The 18,594-nt window shown below is 46.9% G+C and overlaps 1 long non-coding RNA gene across 1 annotated transcript; it reads right to left on the minus strand.

Annotated features, from left to right (window-relative positions):
• Window positions 1-8,648: 8,648 nt before the first annotated feature.
• Window positions 8,649-13,596, minus strand: LOC144121961 (uncharacterized). The gene is made up of 3 exons (XR_013312756.1): window positions 11,455-13,596; window positions 11,018-11,111; window positions 8,649-9,639 (listed from the first exon to the last, which is right to left on the minus strand). It is a non-coding gene; the product is annotated as an uncharacterized LOC144121961 (long non-coding RNA).
• Between the last annotated feature and the right edge of the window lie 4,998 nt (window positions 13,597-18,594).

The raw sequence follows: 18,594 nt of genomic DNA on the forward strand, positions 1-18,594 counted from the left end.
CTTGTCGGCGTTGGAGTCGACAATGCAAGCGTCATGACGGGCGTGAATAGTGGCGTCTACACTCGACTAAGAAACGAAATGCCCCATCTTGTTATGGTGCGATGCGTCTGCCATTCACTTCAGCTTGCAGTTTCACATGCGTCGGTTGCCTTGCCACGAAACGTAGAATTTCTGGTCAGAGAGACATACCGATGGTTTGCTCACTCCTCAGCAAGGAAACTGGAATACCAAAGCTTATACCGCGAAATAAACGATGGCGAGACTCCGCTTACTATACCGCTAGCCTGTGACACACACTGGCTGTCAATACACACGGCAGTAAGTAGGATACTTGCCCAGTGAACTGAACTGAAGGAAGTTTTTGAAAAAGAACAGACAGACAAAAATTGCTACACGGCAATGATGCTTTATGAAATGTACAGTGACCCCAAGAACAAATGCTACGTATTATTGCTGGACTGGGTTTTAGCGGAAGTTCAGCGTGTCAACAAATCCTATCAAGCGGAAAAACAAGACCCGATGACATTGTTCGAAGACCTGATGATCCTTGTGAAATCGACGGCCGCAAAAGTATCTTTGCAAACCTCCCGATACGACGTCTTAACGGTCAATATCAACGAGCATCTCGACCCAAATCCGTACTTTGGTCACCGGTTTGAAACAGCACTCCGAGACGCATGCTTGCCACGCGACGATGAAAAGGAGCTGCGCCTTCGCTCGCGACGTTTCATTGTGGAACTCTTCAACCAGCTGCGTCAGCGGCTTCCAGAAAATATTCAGTGCTTGCAAAAGGCTTCCCTCCTCTCTGTAGAGCACGCACTGAGAGCAACACGTGAGCCAATTACGGAATTGGCGTCCCAGTTTCTCTCCGTGGAAGCCGTGTCCGCTTGCGAAACTCAGTGGAGGAATTTGAGGCACGTAAAATGGTGCTCCATGAATACAACCGATGGTTTCTGGGCAGAAGTCGGTTCCTATAGGGACGCGCAAGGTGAAAACCCCTTTGCCGAGCTGGCCACTCTCGCCATGACAGTGCTGTCATTGCCTTTCTCAAACGCTGGAGTAGAAAGGTGGTTTAGCGACATGAGCATTGTGAAGAACAAGCGACGCCGTAATAGGTTAGACATTGACACACTAAATGCGCTACTAAGTGTGCGGGACGGGCTTCGGAGGCAAAAGAAAAAATGTCATGAATATAGCTTGCCAAGTGACGTGGTATCAAAAATCGGCACGATGGCATCCTACTCAACGCCAGATGATGATGCTCTGCAAGCTGCAGATATTATTCAAGAACTGTGTGTACAGCACGACTGATTGCGTTTATGTACTCCTGTATAGTTGCAAATAAATGCGTTATACACATAAAGTATATTTTAAAAAATCGCTTGAAAAACATTTAGCTACTTTTAGCTCCTTGCTGGATTTTTTAGCTACTTCTAGCTACTTTCAACCTGACATCTAGCTACGTTTGCTCGCCAACATTTGGCAACACTGGCTGGGAGCTGCAGCGATACAGTGCTCTAGAATATGGGTAGTGGATTCAGGGAGCGGCCAGCGGTGAGGCGACTTGTGTCGACGATACCAGATGGCGCCACCAGAGCATGGGCTGTATGAAATGCGGCGCGCCGCGCCGTGGATGCGCGCTGTGCATAGAATCGTCGGAGAAATAAGCAAGGCTCTGTCTTTTAGAACAGGTCCTACAAATAGGTAAAGCTGTACACAGATATTGTCGGCGAATCAAGAAAATTAGATGTAGTAGTAGCCAACAGCCGATAGCGCGGTGGTGCGGACGAGCGGCCCCGTTAATGCTTCGCAACGCTGATCGTGCTCTTTTGCAGGTACGGCTCCCATATTTCAACGTTAGTGCATACTAGTATTATCGCCGCCCATAGGAAAGGCTGCGTACAGGGAGAGGAGCAAACATTCTATCGATCGTCGGGGTTATCCAGCGGCCAACTCGAAGCTGTCGGCAAACGTGGCCGAGTGTACTCCAGCTTGAGCCATCGGAAGTGTTTTAGTAGAGGGGCGGGGCAACAAGAAATTGGAATAAAAAAAAACGCTTCACTTAGAGACCGTTGTGTGTACAGCGTACTATATGTGAATGCGATAATTTTAAGTGTGGTATGCATGCCTCTGTTTTGTAAAAAGGAAAGGAACGCCGACCAAAGGTTGTTGTTAAGAAAGAAGACGTTCTGGCTTCCCTATGGAAGCCTTGATAACTCTGATCAAGGCTTCCGTAGGGAAGCCGAAACGTCTTTTTTTTCTAACAACCTTTGGTCGGCGTTCCTTTCCTTTTTACATGAATCTTCTACCTGACCGGACCAGTTTTCGTCGAACTTTAGATTTCATGCCCCTGTTTTAATTGTTGTTTTGATGCATGCATTTTTTTCATCAAAACGAAGGGTCAATTGCCGCCGATGTATAAACGCGGATGAATGCAAGACAAGATAAAATAACTTTTATAAAATAAAGCACTCCTTTATTGCAGCGCTCCAATTATGCACAGTGTGAGACATATTCTTGAATTTCTCAAAGGAATGCCGTGTTTTCTTGTTTGCACAGTACATTTAGCCGCGCGACTATGAGCACTTGCCCATCTTAGCATGAAGCTTCTTTTTCCTGCGAGCTTCTCGCGACTCATTGATTGATTTAACATAAAAATGCAGCCTTGTCAAAACATAAAACTCCAGTATTCTGAAGGAACATCCACTTTAGAAAAATCGTCCGGCACAGATGCTTCGTCAACTTCACAAGGGTCTTGGTCGTTCGCCAACACGCTACTCTCAGTGTCAATGCCCGGACACCTCGACGTCGGAAGCATTACTTTGTGGTCTTTTCGCTTCATTAGGATATGTACTTGTGCTTTTCCTCTTTCTCGGTGGTCTCTGTAGCGGTGTTTTCTTTGACAGATAGCTCGGCGCGTTCGGCAGCAAAGTTGGCACCGCATCGGGTAAAAGTTCCGGCTTTCCACGCGGGATGCGGACTTCTTTGCCGTCAATGATGTGTATAAAGTCCCTCACAATGCATGATGGCTCGAATTGTAGCTCACAGACACATCAGGTTTCGTCCAAAACCATATCTTTTCGATGAAGGTTGCGTTCCCCCTGCTTCCGTCGGTTCTCATCCTTTGGCACAGCGAAGAGCGACGGCTGATCGCCTTTCGTCCACTGGTATCCCGTTTTGCACCCGGGAGCAAAACAATGTCGTTGACGCCGACGATTCGGCATGACCGTAGTCTTAACGCCGCGAACTCACAAAGAGGAAAAATGCACCGCACAAAAAGCAACAAACAGCTGCAGGCAGCTTGGCGGGACTGCTAGCCGCGCGCGCGGGCGCGCCGAGCCTACAGCCCACGCTACAACAGCGCCACCGCTTACATCCGGGACCTGTCGACACTCGCCGCCTCACCGCATCGCATGGAGCGCGCCGGCTCCTGAACCCACTACCCATATTCTAGAGCACTGTAACTACGGCTGCGTTCCAATACTCTAGACGTCTAACAAGACGTCTAGTGTGACGTCTAGGAAGCTAAAACTTACGAATAGTTTCACTGTTATATTTATAAGGTTTGTCAACAGAACAAGTTAAAAACGCGTTTTAGCAGTTTGGTTATTTTTACTGCATTAAATGTGTGCGTTTTATTTCAATTGTGCAAATTACATGATAGGTGGCAGTGCCTCTGTAGACGCTGCAGACCGTTTCGCGCGCACATCGCTGCAGTCTGCTTTTCCCGCGCAATGTTCCCGCTATCGGAAGACGACGCGATTCTGCTTCTATTATTGATGCTAAATGTATCGTACTCCTCGAACATGCTCGTCCAGATGGTCCTATCTCGAAGCAACCGAGGGGTAAGTACTTCTTTTCCTGCGTTAAGTGGCTAATGGTATTCGTTCGACGTGCGCGCGCTTTTCCGCGCTCCAGTTAACTGTTCCCTCCGCCGTTGGGGAAGTTAGATGCAATACTGGTGAGGAAAAGAGGAATTTGAGTTTCGGTGCAGGGGCACATATGGAGGTATTGCTGTACAGACATTACGAGGGATCGCAACTTGTGCAAGTACAGTATTTTCGGCTGCTCGCTTAGCCGTAGTCGACATGGAGAGACTAGCACCAGTTGTTCCTGCCGTACAGATAGCTATTTCATAATTATGCAGAGGACGGCTTGAATGAAGTGCACGTATTTTGTCTAAAAAAAGGCTCAATATAAAGGTTTGTCCAGTGTACTGGCGAGACTGATAATCACGAGCAACACATCTCACTGAATTACTAAAATGCAATTGTGCACTTGGTTTGAAACTTTGCTTGTCAGTGTTGTTGTGAAAATTGTCTTTGTAATTCAGCATTGTGACAGCTTTCTTTATTTTACAGGGCAGAGGTCCCTACTGCTGCCTGACACAGCGTTCAATACTCCTCGAGTACCTTCACAATCAGGAGCTTGATTTCAAGCATCACTTTAGGGTCACAAGAGAGTCCTTCCGGGAACTGATGAATCAGCTTTGGGCCGACCTACCTACAAGGACCCACGGATGGAGTAGAGAGGTGCACCTCCTGGTCTTCTTGTTATGGCTCGCGTGTGGAACTTCGTACCGTGTGGTGGGGGCCTGTTTTAACGTACCAAGGACCACCACTTTCCGAATGGTCACCTCTGCACTGAACTTAATGACCAGGCAGCTGGACAAAATGGTCTACTTTCCAAAACAAAATGAACTCCCACAAATTGAGGCAGGATTTAAAGCCCTCTCCGGGAATGACCGCTTTGACGGCTTTGTGGGAGCAATTGACGGCTGTCACGTGAGAATCCAAGCACCCGAGTCATTGCCCCAAGATTATTTCTGCCGGAAACAGTTTTATTCAATTCAGCTACAGGCAGTGTGTGACCATCGTGGCATATTCTTAGATATTTTCACTGGGTACCCTGGCAGTGTCCATGACGCCAGAGTACTCAGAAACAGTCCGATATACGTTGGCAGCCTTTATCCACCTGTGGGATATGCCATCTTGGGAGACTCTGGTTATCCGAATTTAACTGCACCCATCACCATTACAACACCCTTCAAAGACACACGCAGCCCTGTTGAGATCCGCTTCAACAAGGCTCATGCAAAAGCACGCTGCATTGTTGAGCGGGCTTTTGGTTTAATGAAGGGTCGCTGGAGATCTGTATTCACCAAGGCACTGGAAGTCTCGGTGCGAAAGGCGCCAGACGTTGTGGCTGCCTGCGCTGCAATGCACAATGTGTGCATGAGAATGCATGATGAAGCTCCAGAGGAGCTCTCAGATGATGATACGGAGCCAGACACCCCAGATGATGATGTAGATGAAACGTCCAATGAACAGAATTCCTCACAATTCAGGAATGATCTAGCTGCCAGGCTTTCCTGTCCAACAGCAGCTGGTGATCATGACTATCATGTTGTGATTTAAATCGGGCTGTTCATACCAACTCATACATCAAAAGAGTGGAACCACCTTCCCTCAGCCGTGGCTAGCATAAATGACTATGATGTTTATCTTCAGTCTCAGATGAGTCTGATGCGTGTCACCACTAGTTATTTTCGCTTCATCATTTCTTCTCATTTTTTTTCCAGTGCTGTTGTCCTTCAGTTTTATGTGTTACTTTTTTGCTGTTTCTAAGCTTTATTTCTTTGCTTTCTTGTAATGTATACTTTTTGTTGTTGTTTCTGTGCTTTCTTGGAATGTTGTACTTTTTTGCTGTTGTTTATGTGGTTTACTTCCTTGCTTTCTTAGAATGTTGTACTATCTTGCATATTTATTTTACCTACTTAGTTTTGCCGCTTTTGAACATTTTTGTTGTTCCCCCACTCCACTCTGTAATGCCTCGGCACTTGAGGGCATTGAAAATAAACAAAATGGTTTGTTCAATTACAGCAGACTGGTACCTCTTAAAACTAACATGGAGATAACCAAAGTAATGTTCACCAGTGTAGCAAGGGAACAGCAGTTCACAATTGGTAGTGAGGTGCAGGCAGTGGTAAAGGAACAAGTCTACTTTTGGCAGGTAGTGGCCGCTCATGATCATGAGAGGGAAATAACTAGAATAAGAATGGGGTGAAGTGCATATGGCAGGTTCTCTTAGATCAAATTTACCAGTATCCTTCAAGAGAAAAGTATACAACTGTATCTTACTGGTGCTCACTACGGGGCAGAAACGTGGAGGCTAACGAAAAGGGTTCAACTTAAGGACAACACAACGAGCTATGGAAAAAAAAAGATGATAGGTGCAACATTAACAGACTGGAAGCAGGCATAGCGGGTGAGGGAACAGACGCGGGTTAATGACATCCTAGTTGAAATCAACGGGAAGAGATGGGCTTCAGTAGGGCATGTAATGCCAAGGAAAGATAACCGCTGGTCCTTAAGGGTAACCGAGTGGATTCCAAGAGAAGGCAAGAGTAGCAGGGGGCAGCAGAAGGTTAGGTGGGCGGATGAGATTAGGAAGTTTGCAGGCATAGGGTGAGCGCAGCTGGCAAAGGACAGGGTTAATTGGAGAGGCATGGGAGAAGCCTTTGCCCTGTAGTTGGGCATATAAGGATGGTGATGATTCACACTGCACACAAAGAAACCATTCAAATGTTTTATTTATTTTTTCCAATATTCAGAAATGAAATTCTTGCAATTTGAAAACAGCAAAAAATAACAGTATTACAAACACTACCACTCCTTGTGCAATATATTGAGGAACAAGTGGTAGCTGTCCATAAAAATAATACTGGGACATTATCTGCAACAAACTGGATCATAGGATAGTACTGGAGTGACATGCACATTTAGTTGGTTTTTTTTTTTACCAGCATAGTTATCGGCGACATTCAATATGCATTTTAAAAGGTATAAATCAACGATAGCTATACTGACTGTAAAGTATTGAGTGTATACCATAAACAGCATGTCACTGCTCACCTATGAAAAGCCCTATTCTGTAATGACGCAATGTTCTCCTTGCCAAAATGCAAGTATTGAGCATGTGGTTTGTTTTCTCGGCTCAGCTATTACACTCAGCTATTGCACTATGGCCTTAGGAACCACTACAAGATTCACAACAATATATAAAAGAACAGGGTGCCACAAATATTTGAGAATTATCACATTCGCTCACGCAATTTACACACAACCACCCATTACCTACCTTAAAGGAGTATAGACACCTAACTTATGGGTGCGTGTTTTTTTTGTTATATAATCGCTGCTTCCACATTCTTTGTCATTCTGGCTAATGAGGAAGGCTGACTTCAACACTGCAGTAAATTACAATGATGAAGCACTGATTAGATCGACGTTTTTCCATGCCTCACTTGACATAAAACCACTCTTTGATGTGACAGCCATCGTTCAGATGTTGAAACAGGAACAGCATGACAGGAAAAATACATTATAAATTTTTTAGTGCTTGTAGGTGAATACCACATCGTGACTCATGCGTAGTAATGTCTTCACCATTGTAAAGAAGAAAACATGCCACCAAAATTAGTGTCTATACTCCTTTAAGTATTGAAACAATGTTTAAATCAGCTCAACCTAGGAACCTTTACAAGATTTACAACAATATATCACAGAACAGGGTACCACAAAAATTAGGGAATTATCACATTTGCTCACACAATTTGCAAACACCCATTTCAGTATTCAAATCATTTTCAGAACAGCTCAAGTTAGAAACCTCTACACGATTTACAGCAGTATAAAACAGAACAGGGTACGCAAAAATTTCAGTTATCACATTTGCTCACGAACACCTATCACCTTAAGTATTCAAATAATCTTTAAAAGAGCCCAACTTTGTACTTCAACCCCCTTTCAGTATATATAAAAAATATACCTGACGCCTCACACTGTCCCTGGGCAACAGCTTGGTACTGTCTTCAAATCTACAGCTGGTAAACACAAGATTAGGACCACAACAGACCACCATTCTTAATAAACAGCATGTTATGATACTGCTTTTTTTTTGCTGCAATGTACATGTGTATTTGCTTTTCTTAGTTGTTTCTACTGTTTATCTTATGGCTCTGATTTAAGTGTTGCTGCATTTTTTTTGTTATGCTTCACCCTTTCTTTCTGCACATTATCCAATTGTGATCCACCTCAAGCAAAACTATGCCTGTTTGCCAAACTGTTTCAGAGGTCATATCATTAGAATACAGATGTGTTAGGTTTCTTACTTTTTTGTGCGCTCACTTGCATATGTGTGCTCACTTGCCTCCATGATAGATTAAAAAATTCAGTTGAAAGTTAGCACTGTGTGTACTGTCCCTGTCTCAAGCCTTCGATAATTTGTGCTGTAGTGCACTAGAGGCGTTTGTAGTCCCGCGTTAATAACGAAATAATAGGGAGCCGCCGTGGTGGCTCAGTGGTTATGGCACTCAGCTGCTGACCCGGAAGACACAGGTTCGACCCTGACTGCGGCGGTCGGATTTCAATGGAGGCAAAATTGTAGAGGCCCGTGTACTGCGCTATGTCAATGAATGTTAAAGAGCCCCCAGTGGTCGAAATTTCTGGAGCCCTTGACTACGGCGTGCCTCATAGCCTGAATCACTTTGTGATTTTAATTATGAGACATTCCAGTGTACAGAAACACACAAAGAGAGTAGACACCACGGACGCTGGCATCCGTGGTGTCTACTCTCTTTGCCTGTGTGTTTCTGTATGCTGGAATGATGTGTCATAATGATACCGAGAACCAATTAGCCCAGCCCCCTATGCTTGGGACGTTAAACATAAACCCATAATGAGGAAATAAAGCGAAATAAAGTCATATACCTGTCACATGAGGCACTCTCAATGCCAACTGAGTCAAAGGCCATCGAAATTTTCAATGCCCATCCAGATGCACTGCTGCCACATGGCTCATCACTCAATGATCATTGGAATTCGCCGTATGTTAACGGTTCATGTGGATGGCCCTAAAAAATTAGACAGCCACTGACTCAGTGATATGTTGATATAATGTATTACTCTGTCACAAGGAGAGCCTCCGTGCTCACTGAGTCAGTGAGCAGCAGTGAGCACAGAGGTTCTCCATGCAACAGAGTATTACATTATATAAACATATCAAGAATGTTTCGACATGAAGAAGTCGAACATTTTTGACATTATATCTGTCTGCCGCTCCATGTTTTCCAGCAGACGTTCTGCAACATCAGCAGATTGACGGCGCCTTTTTTTTGGTCGCTCCTCATGTTGTGGCTCAGGGTCCTTGACATAACAAAAGAAAAGAAGCCGAAAATTTAAGAAAGTACAGAAGAGGCAGCCAGAATGGTGATGGCCAGTGCAGGCGTTCCACCAGAGCTTGGATGAGCACTGGAGATATTCCCAGGTTGCAGGCTTTGATGTGGCGTGCAGAAGTTCTCAAGGATTGAAGAGGTAGGCTAAGTAAGAATGCAGTGCAATGGAGAAAAGAAAAGAGGACAGCTTGACCATGCAAATACTGCTGTTAGCTACAAAACTCCCCTCCAGCCGGCCATTCAGCAGCACTGCCACCAGCAACATTGCCGCCTTGGGCTGATGCAATGAGGCGCGGTGGACTTATAATCGGCCGGCCGCTCATGCCATCGTCAAGCAGCCGGAAGTATGGCCAGTCGAGCTCCCCATCCTCACTGCCCGCCCCAGTCGGGGGATTCTTGAGCTCCTGGAAGCGAAAAGCCTTGAACATTAAGCTTATTAATGATGACAATAGTCCTTAAAATCTGGATTATTGTGCCATGAGAAAGGTACATGCACAGTTTGCATACGCATATCATGTGATACAGCAGGTTGTGGTCCAACTTGCCTTGTATTTTCTCAGCAAATTGAGCCACTTTTTTCTGCACTGCTCTGGTGTGGCTCCCCAAAGCTCCAGCTCCTGAATGATTTGACTAATACCTGTGTTACACGGGCGTTTTCAATGACAGTTCAGTTAACCACCAGTTGAGGATTTCAACTGCCGTTGAACTCAACTGGAATCGCCAGCTGTTACACGAGCACTTCGCGTTCAGTTCAGTTAGCACTCTAAACCACATGTCCTCGCGTCTAGAGCGAAGTTTAAATAAGAAAAAAAGCAGTGTGTGCATTTTTTCTTGTTGTAAATGATCGTAGTGTATATATTCTTTACTATAGTGACAATTATTTTTGTGTACTTTTTGCTTTGCGGCAGAAATTTGCAGGTTCGAAGCACACTGAGCCAAGACAATCCAGTAAGAGGGCAAGTTTTTCAGTCTGTAGGTCGCCATCTTGTCAGTTGGCCGTTCAACTGGGATCCCCGATCTCAGTCGAACTCAACTGCCGTTGAGATTTCAACGGCAGTTAGCACTGCCGTGTAACACCGCTAACTGCCGTTCAGTTCAACTGAGAATCAACTGAACTGCCGTTGAAAACGCCCGTGTAACAGGGGTATAAGAAACAGTAAATGTTCACAGGTAGATGTTACTAACACAAAACACGGCAATTCCGACAAAACTTGAGGCTCAGGCTTTGCTGCCCCATGGACTTAATAATGACGAGTACTTGTTGCTAGGTGTGTTAGTGCATACTCAGGAAAGACAAAGGAGCGTAAAAATACCAAGACGGACGAAGTGAGGGAGGAGGACGAGCGCTATTCCATTCCTTCACTACAAGCGTGTTCATTTTTTTTTTGCTCCTGAGTCTTTCTTAAATAAATAATGGAACAGGATATTCCTCTGTCAAGCACCTATCATATGTGGCCACATCACCCTCACAAAGTGAACTCGTATGTATATGCTATCGCAAGTGAGCGGTAGACCTTATGCACTGTGCTGCTGGAGGAAGGCGTGTATTTACTTACTACACACTGCGAGCCGCAGCTTTGGCGCACGCAGTGGGGTTTTGCAGCAAACGAAAAGGCAAGAATAACTACCTGAACAACAGAAAACGCCCGAGACAAATGTGCGATGTACAAAGAATGTACATGCATACATCACGATTCATTGCTCGGAGCAAAGTATTTTTACCTACTAACATGACTGCACTCATGCGACGCGCACACGCTTGCTTTTTGTCACACCACTTACAGCCAGGCTTGTTTAGAAGAATTCCGCTTCCCCGTGAACAGGGTCTCCAATTCAAACCGCTTCGCGATGAGCCGCTTTGTTTGTTCTTCTGAGACTGTAAGCAAAAAGAGTTCGATAAGGCTACCATACAGCAGCAGGAAAAACACAGTTGCGTGCCGTAAAAGGCGTCCGTTGTGGACCCCCGAGGGATGGGGAACGAGGGATGGGGAGGGGCAAACCAGAGAAACCAACTTTTTGATCAAGTGCGGAACAAAACGTGCAAAACAGCTTGGATCTTCATATTATAAACGCACCAACAGCGTTCATTGCTACCGCTTGAGCAGAGATCTCCCCGGCACGATTTCCTCCAGCGCGATTCACACACGTGCGATCGTAGGTCCACTAAGACTGCTTCATTGGCCGCTAGTTATAAAAATTAGCATAACTGAAAAACTCACACTTGAAGAATGATGCGTCTCCGTGCTCTGGTGCCCGCGAAGAACACGGCTCGCTCAGCTCCAGACGCGACTGGTCCACCTGCTCCGCCATCTTTAGACTGCAAGTTAGCCTGCATCGATGTGGACTTCGGCGAAGCAGTCTTCTTGGACGGCTTCGTGAGAATTGGAACGTGTCCCAAGATGGCGGCTGTCCGGCTAGACGTCTAAGTAGCCGTCTACTTGGGAGTATTGGAACGCACCCTACGTCCGAAGCTAAGTGCTTTTGGTATTTGCGCTTGTATACATGCTGTCGGGCGGTAGTTTTAGACCGAGTTAAGGGTAGGGAGGCCAGCGGAGGTGTGTGAGAATAATTTTTGGCTGGCTTTTACGTTGCGCAGTGCCGAGGGCTATCGGCAAAGGAATTTTGGCGGGCTTTCACAAGGCGTAGTCGGCCGCACGATGGGTCGGCACGCAAGGAAAGTTAAGGTGGACGAGGACGGGGAGTTAGTACAGTGCCAGGAGTGCGACCGTTGGTGTTATTTAGATGAGACTGGGTTCGGGAGCTTAGCCGAGGCGGATGAGGCTAGCTTCGTGTGTAAGATGTGTAAGCGGTTTGGGGACGCCGTTCATACGTTAGAAGGAGAATTTTTTTTTTTTAATTGGTTTTGGGGGAAAGGAAATGGCGCAGTATCTGTCTCATATATCGTTGGACACCTGAAACGCACAAGGGAAGGGATAAAAGAGGGAGTGAAAGAAGAAAGGAAGAAGAGGTGCCGTAGTGGAGGGCTCCGGAATAATTTCGACCACCTGGGGATCTTTAACGTGCACTGACATTGCACAGCACACGGGCGCCTTAGCGTTTTTCCTCCATAAAAACGCAACCGCCGCGGTCGGGTTTGAACCCGGGAACTCCGGATCAGTAGTCGAGCGCCCTAACCACTGAGCCACCGTGGCGGGTAGAAGGAGAATGGGAAGCTGGGTTTAATGCACTTAATGCGGACTTGCAGGTAGAACGAGAGGCACGGATTAAGCTGGAACCTCAGGTCGCCGATTTGATTAAAAAGGAGGAGAATAATGCCGCCCTGTTGAAGCGAATTGTGGGCGAGATGAAAGAAGAGCGGGAAAAGCGGACCCAGCTAGAAAAACAGGTTGAAGCGCTCAGGTCGCGGCCGGCTGGGGGCACCCCAGTTCGGAGAAGTGTCAGGTGGGGGACGAGGCTCGTCGATCGTACAGTGCTGTAGTGCAGCGAGCATTGAGTGAGAAAAATGAGAACGAGATGAAAAAGGTTAAAGCGGGCATGGAAACTCGCGACAATAGCGTACAGTGGCAGGAGAGTCAGCTAGAGCGATCCGGAGGCCAACAGATGGAGTTAGGAAGCGAACGGTTGGGGCGCAGGAGGGTTCTGGTGGTCGGGGACTCGAATGTAGCAAGGGTTGAGGGAGGCGTTCTGATGGCAGTGAAGGCAGACAGGCGGGTGCAGGTGGAGGCTCAGTCGGGGAAGTGCATGGTGGATGCAATGGCCAGAGCCCGGGAGGTGGTGGTGGGCAGCATGGATGGCGAACACCTTGGGCTAGGAAAGTTTTCAGACACCTGACACGAAATGTTGACACGAAATGGAGAAAGCGAACAAGAAAATTGACAAGCAAATATCTGGACAGCAGTAAGGGGGCAAATCAGCAATTATCGGTTAAGAAAAAGGTTAAGAAACAGAGAGCTTTGTGGAAAACAGGGATGCTGACGAAATCGGCACTGGGAACATACCGGACCTATAAACAGGAAATTGTCAAAGAAAATATCTATGATAATTGTAGGGGAAGTTCGTTGTTGTTTGAAGCCAGGACTGGAGTTTTGCGGACAAAGACGTATAGAGTCAGGTACCAGGAGATAGACACTTTGTGCATTGCGTGCGGAGAGGAGGAGGAAACGGCTGAACACTTGATAGTTTTCTGTAAAGGGCTTCCTCCTACAGTGGAAAGCAGCGGGGCTGACTTACCCAAGGCATTGGGGTTTAGGGATAGTGAAGGGAAAGTGGATTTTAAGAGGTTAGAAGTAACCAAGCGAAGGTTATCTGATTGGTGGCTAAAAGCAAGACGGGAGTAAAATTTCACAAGACATGGCTAGGTGGCTTGAGCCACCGCCCGATGTAAAGGGTTCAGCCGCATCCATCCATCCATCCATCCATCCATCCATCCATCCATCCATCCATCCATCCATCCATCCATCCATCCATCCATCCATCCATCCATCCATCCATCCATCCATCCATCCATCCATCCATCCATCCATCCATCCATCCATCCATCCATCCATCCATCCATCCATCCATCCATCCATCCATCCATCCATCCATCCATCCATCCATCCATCCATCCATCCATCCATCCATCCATCCATCCATCCATCCATCCATCCATCCATCCATCCATCCATCCATCCATCCATCCATCCATCCATCCATCCATCCATCCATCCATCCATCCATCCATCCATCCATCCATCCATCCATCCATCCATCCATCCATCCATCCATCCATCCATCCATCCATCCATCCATCCATCCATCCATCCATCCATCCATCCATCCATCCATCCATCCATCCATCCATCCATCCATCCATCCATCCATCCATCCATCCATCCATCCATCCATCCATCCATCCATCCATCCATCCATCCATCCATCCATCCATCCATCCATCCATCCATCCATCCATCCATCCATCCATCCATCCATCCATCCATCCATCCATCCATCCATCCATCCATCCATCCATCCATCCATCCATCCATCCATCCATCCATCCATCCATCCATCCATCCATCCATCCATCCATCCATCCATCCATCCATCCATCCATCCATCCATCCATCCATCCATCCATCCATCCATCCATCCATCCATCCATCCATCCATCCATCCATCCATCCATCCATCCATCCATCCATCCATCCATCCATCCATCCATCCATCCATCCATCCATCCATCCATCCATCCATCCATCCATCCATCCATCCATCCATCCATCCATCCATCCATCCATCCATCCATCCATCCATCCATCCATCCATCCATCCATCCATCCATCCATCCATCCATCCATCCATCCATCCATCCATCCATCCATCCATCCATCCATCCATCCATCCATCCATCCATCCATCCATCCATCCATCCATCCATCCATCCATCCATCCATCCATCCATCCATCCATCCATCCATCCATCCATCCATCCATCCATCCATCCATCCATCCATCCATCCATCCATCCATCCATCCATCCATCCATCCATCCATCCATCCATCCATCCATCCATCCATCCATCCATCCATCCATCCATCCATCCATCCATCCATCCATCCATCCATCCATCCATCCATCCATCCATCCATCCATCCATCCATCCATCCATCCATCCATCCATCCATCCATCCATCCATCCATCCATCCATCCATCCATCCATCCATCCATCCATCCATCCATCCATCCATCCATCCATCCATCCATCCATCCATCCATCCATCCATCCATCCATCCATCCATCCATCCATCCATCCATCCATCCATCCATCCATCCATCCATCCATCCATCCATCCATCCATCCATCCATCCATCCATCCATCCATCCATCCATCCATCCATCCATCCATCCATCCATCCATCCATCCATCCATCCATCCATCCATCCATCCATCCATCCATCCATCCATCCATCCATCCATCCATCCATCCATCCATCCATCCATCCATCCATCCATCCATCCATCCATCCATCCATCCATCCATCCATCCATCCATCCATCCATCCATCCATCCATCCATCCATCCATCCATCCATCCATCCATCCATCCATCCATCCATCCATCCATCCATCCATCCATCCATCCATCCATCCATCCATCCATCCATCCATCCATCCATCCATCCATCCATCCATCCATCCATCCATCCATCCATCCATCCATCCATCCATCCATCCATCCATCCATCCATCCATCCATCCATCCATCCATCCATCCATCCATCCATCCATCCATCCATCCATCCATCCATCCATCCATCCATCCATCCATCCATCCATCCATCCATCCATCCATCCATCCATCCATCCATCCATCCATCCATCCATCCATCCATCCATCCATCCATCCATCCATCCATCCATCCATCCATCCATCCATCCATCCATCCATCCATCCATCCATCCATCGTGCTGCCGCAGCAGATAACGCGGTTTTCCCGCTTCGGAAGGCAGCGACCTGGTCCTGTGCGTGCGCGATTAACCTGCTTGTGCACGAAATTTTGTTGACTGAGGTGCAGTGTATGTTGTCCTGTGTGGCTCCTTGCACATGAAAGTCGACGCATCCGCTCCTCCGAGCAGTTCTGTGGTGATTTCGTCGGTTTTGTGCGCGCGTTCTGCGTGCTTTCACCGTGTAGTCAGATCATGCACTGAGCTCTCGATTGTTTTTTTCTTGTGTCCACCACTAAATGAGCTACGTGTGACTGCACAAAAAAGATGTCAAAGCCAAAGCGACAGTGCAAAGAGAAGACTTGCTTTGTGCCAATGTGTAAAAGCGGTTACCGCTCGAACAAGGAACGTGTTTCCATGTTTACTGCACCATCTGATGCTACGCGGCTTGCAGAATGGGAAAGAAACATCAAAAGAGAGGACAGAAGGCTGACGCCAGCTGCTGTGGTTTGCGAGAAACATTTTCAGAACAGTTGTATCGAGCGCACATTCAGTGTCAGCGTAAATGGTGTTACCAGCGAGCTTCCCCGCGATAAACCGCGCCTGAAACCCGACGCCATGCCTTCGATATTAACGCATTACCCAGAACACATTCTGCCTAAAGTGTCAGCTAAAAGAAAAACTAAAAATCTGTGCCAGCAAGAGCCTCCAGCAAAGCGTCACAGGCGTGCTGCGTCGGAAGCCTCCGAGTTGTGCTCAGGCATTGATAATGCTGAATCGGTGAGCATGGAAGCATCTGACACCAACAGCGGAGCTGCAGTAACTGAAAAGTGCACCACCCCACGCTGTGTTTCTGCAGAAGGAAGCGCTGGTGAAGCGCAAAATGCTGGTGACGAACGACCACGAACAACCAACGATCGTCTCCATCCATTCTCCAACGTCGCTATTCCAGTGACATGGATGAAAGTGCCATCCGTGACAGTCGATTCATTAGCGTACGCCTATTGTGAGGCTGAAAAAAATAACTTCGCTAACCTCTTCATTGAAAAGATGGTAGCATTTGCAAAGCCATTACTTGATGGACAATCAGTGGTAGCCACGGTTTACCTCAGGGGAAGGAAAAAGTCAAAACACATCGTCACAACTTGCAAAGAGGCCGAAGCTTTGATCAAGGAAGTTGCCTTGACAAATCTTTGTGATGGATGCGGCATAAAGCCGGCCTCAGGAAAGCACACCTCCTACAAAGGCATGATTTTTTCTTAGAAGTGTTCATTATCTGTGAGGTCTGAAGGTGAATCCTGCGCTTTCTGCAAGTACCAAAGGATTCTGGCTCAAAACCAAGCGTGCAGAAAAAAGAAAAGCACAAGTGAAATTTCCAGAAAATCTGATGAAAATAAAGAGTGCAGGAACATTTCTCGAAGCCTGTCAAGAACCAAGAAAAGATTGGCAAATGCATGGATACAGGTGGCTCACATGAAAGAGCGAAATGAGGCTCTTAGTGAAGATACATTTAACAGCAAAATTAAATCTCTTCCCTCAAAGCAGCAGCTGGTTGTAAAGAGTTGTTTCCTTGCTGCAAGGCGAAAATCACACAAGGGAATGCGATACGATGATGAGTGGATTTTAGAATGTATGCTGATGAGGATGCGAAGCCCGAAGTTGTATGAACATCTCCGCAGACAGTCTATTATGGTTCTGCCAGGGCGAAATTGCCTGAAAAAGTACCTACAGCACTTCAAGGGTGGCTTTGGCCTCAGTACAAAGGTCTTCGATGCCGTAAATGAAAAAACAAAGACCATGGATGCTTACAGTCGTCACGGTGGCCTCGTCATTGACGAAATAAAGCTTTCGGAGCACCTAAATGTGAAATCAGCCGGTGAGTATAGCTGCAATGAATTCTTGGACCGTTCTGTGTATACGGTAAAAGCTCTTTGATTCAAACCCCGCAATGCTAAAATCCGCATAATTCGAACTGCCGGCGCGGTCCCGGCCAACGCTATGCAAGTCTATGGCGTCGCACGCTCGCTGTTTCGGAAGCTACGGGTCTCACACCGGTTAATTCGAACGGGCTCCCAAAGGAGGTTGTGTACATGCAGGTATCGGTTCGGCAAGAGGTCGTCCAAATAGCCCCCCTCAAAGCTGAATTCTGTGCTGCAGAATCACTCGCGCACCTCTGACTTGCGCTGAACGGCAGGCGTGATGGCGGACGGACGGCCTCATCTACAAGAGCGGACACACTGATAGTTTCGATTTTGCTTTTCTGAAACGTACGCCCAACCGCGCTAGCCAGCCAGCCAAACCCAGCTACACGCCGTTTATAGCGTTGGTTGGCTGTTTCGCTAATCTTCCCTATCCACATTTTTTTCTTGCCGCTTCGGAGCTGCTGAGCAATGCCGCATTCATCGCCCGTGAATCTTCCGCGCTTGCAGCGTGCGATGCACTAGCGGCAGAGCTCCACCGCTAAAAATAGTGATTGTTGTGCCGTTCTCATCTAAAATAACAAGCAACTACTGCCAAGTCTTTCACCAAATAAATTTAACGCGATGCAAGCGGTTCTTGTTAGTTTTTTTTTTCGGGGTCATTCGATAGTTCGAACTTAATTTCAGACTATGCGAACATTTTTTCCGGTCCATTGAAGCACGAATCAGCGAGCTTTTACAGTATGAGAAAAATACGATGTTCTGCTAAGCACTACAATATTGCTCGAGCCGTGCAGTGCTCTGGTAATATTCGATCGTCAAGTCTTTTAGCACGTGTTTCTTTTTATGCTGGTTTAGCACCTTTGCCATATTCTGATCTTTGTTGAGAGATGTCTGCGCATAACACAAGGTGTTTTTCCTGTGCTTTTCTTTTACAATTCAGGTGATATTGAAGGCTTTGTTGACCTTAGAGGTCATACACCTGCTGACCAGAAGAATGTGCTGGCAGACCATGGGATGATTGTGCTGTTTCAGCCATTTACTGGTA

The sequence above is a fragment of the Amblyomma americanum genome, chromosome 2 (assembly GCF_052857255.1).
Source record: "Amblyomma americanum isolate KBUSLIRL-KWMA chromosome 2, ASM5285725v1, whole genome shotgun sequence".
NCBI lineage: Eukaryota > Metazoa > Arthropoda > Arachnida > Ixodida > Ixodidae > Amblyomma > Amblyomma americanum.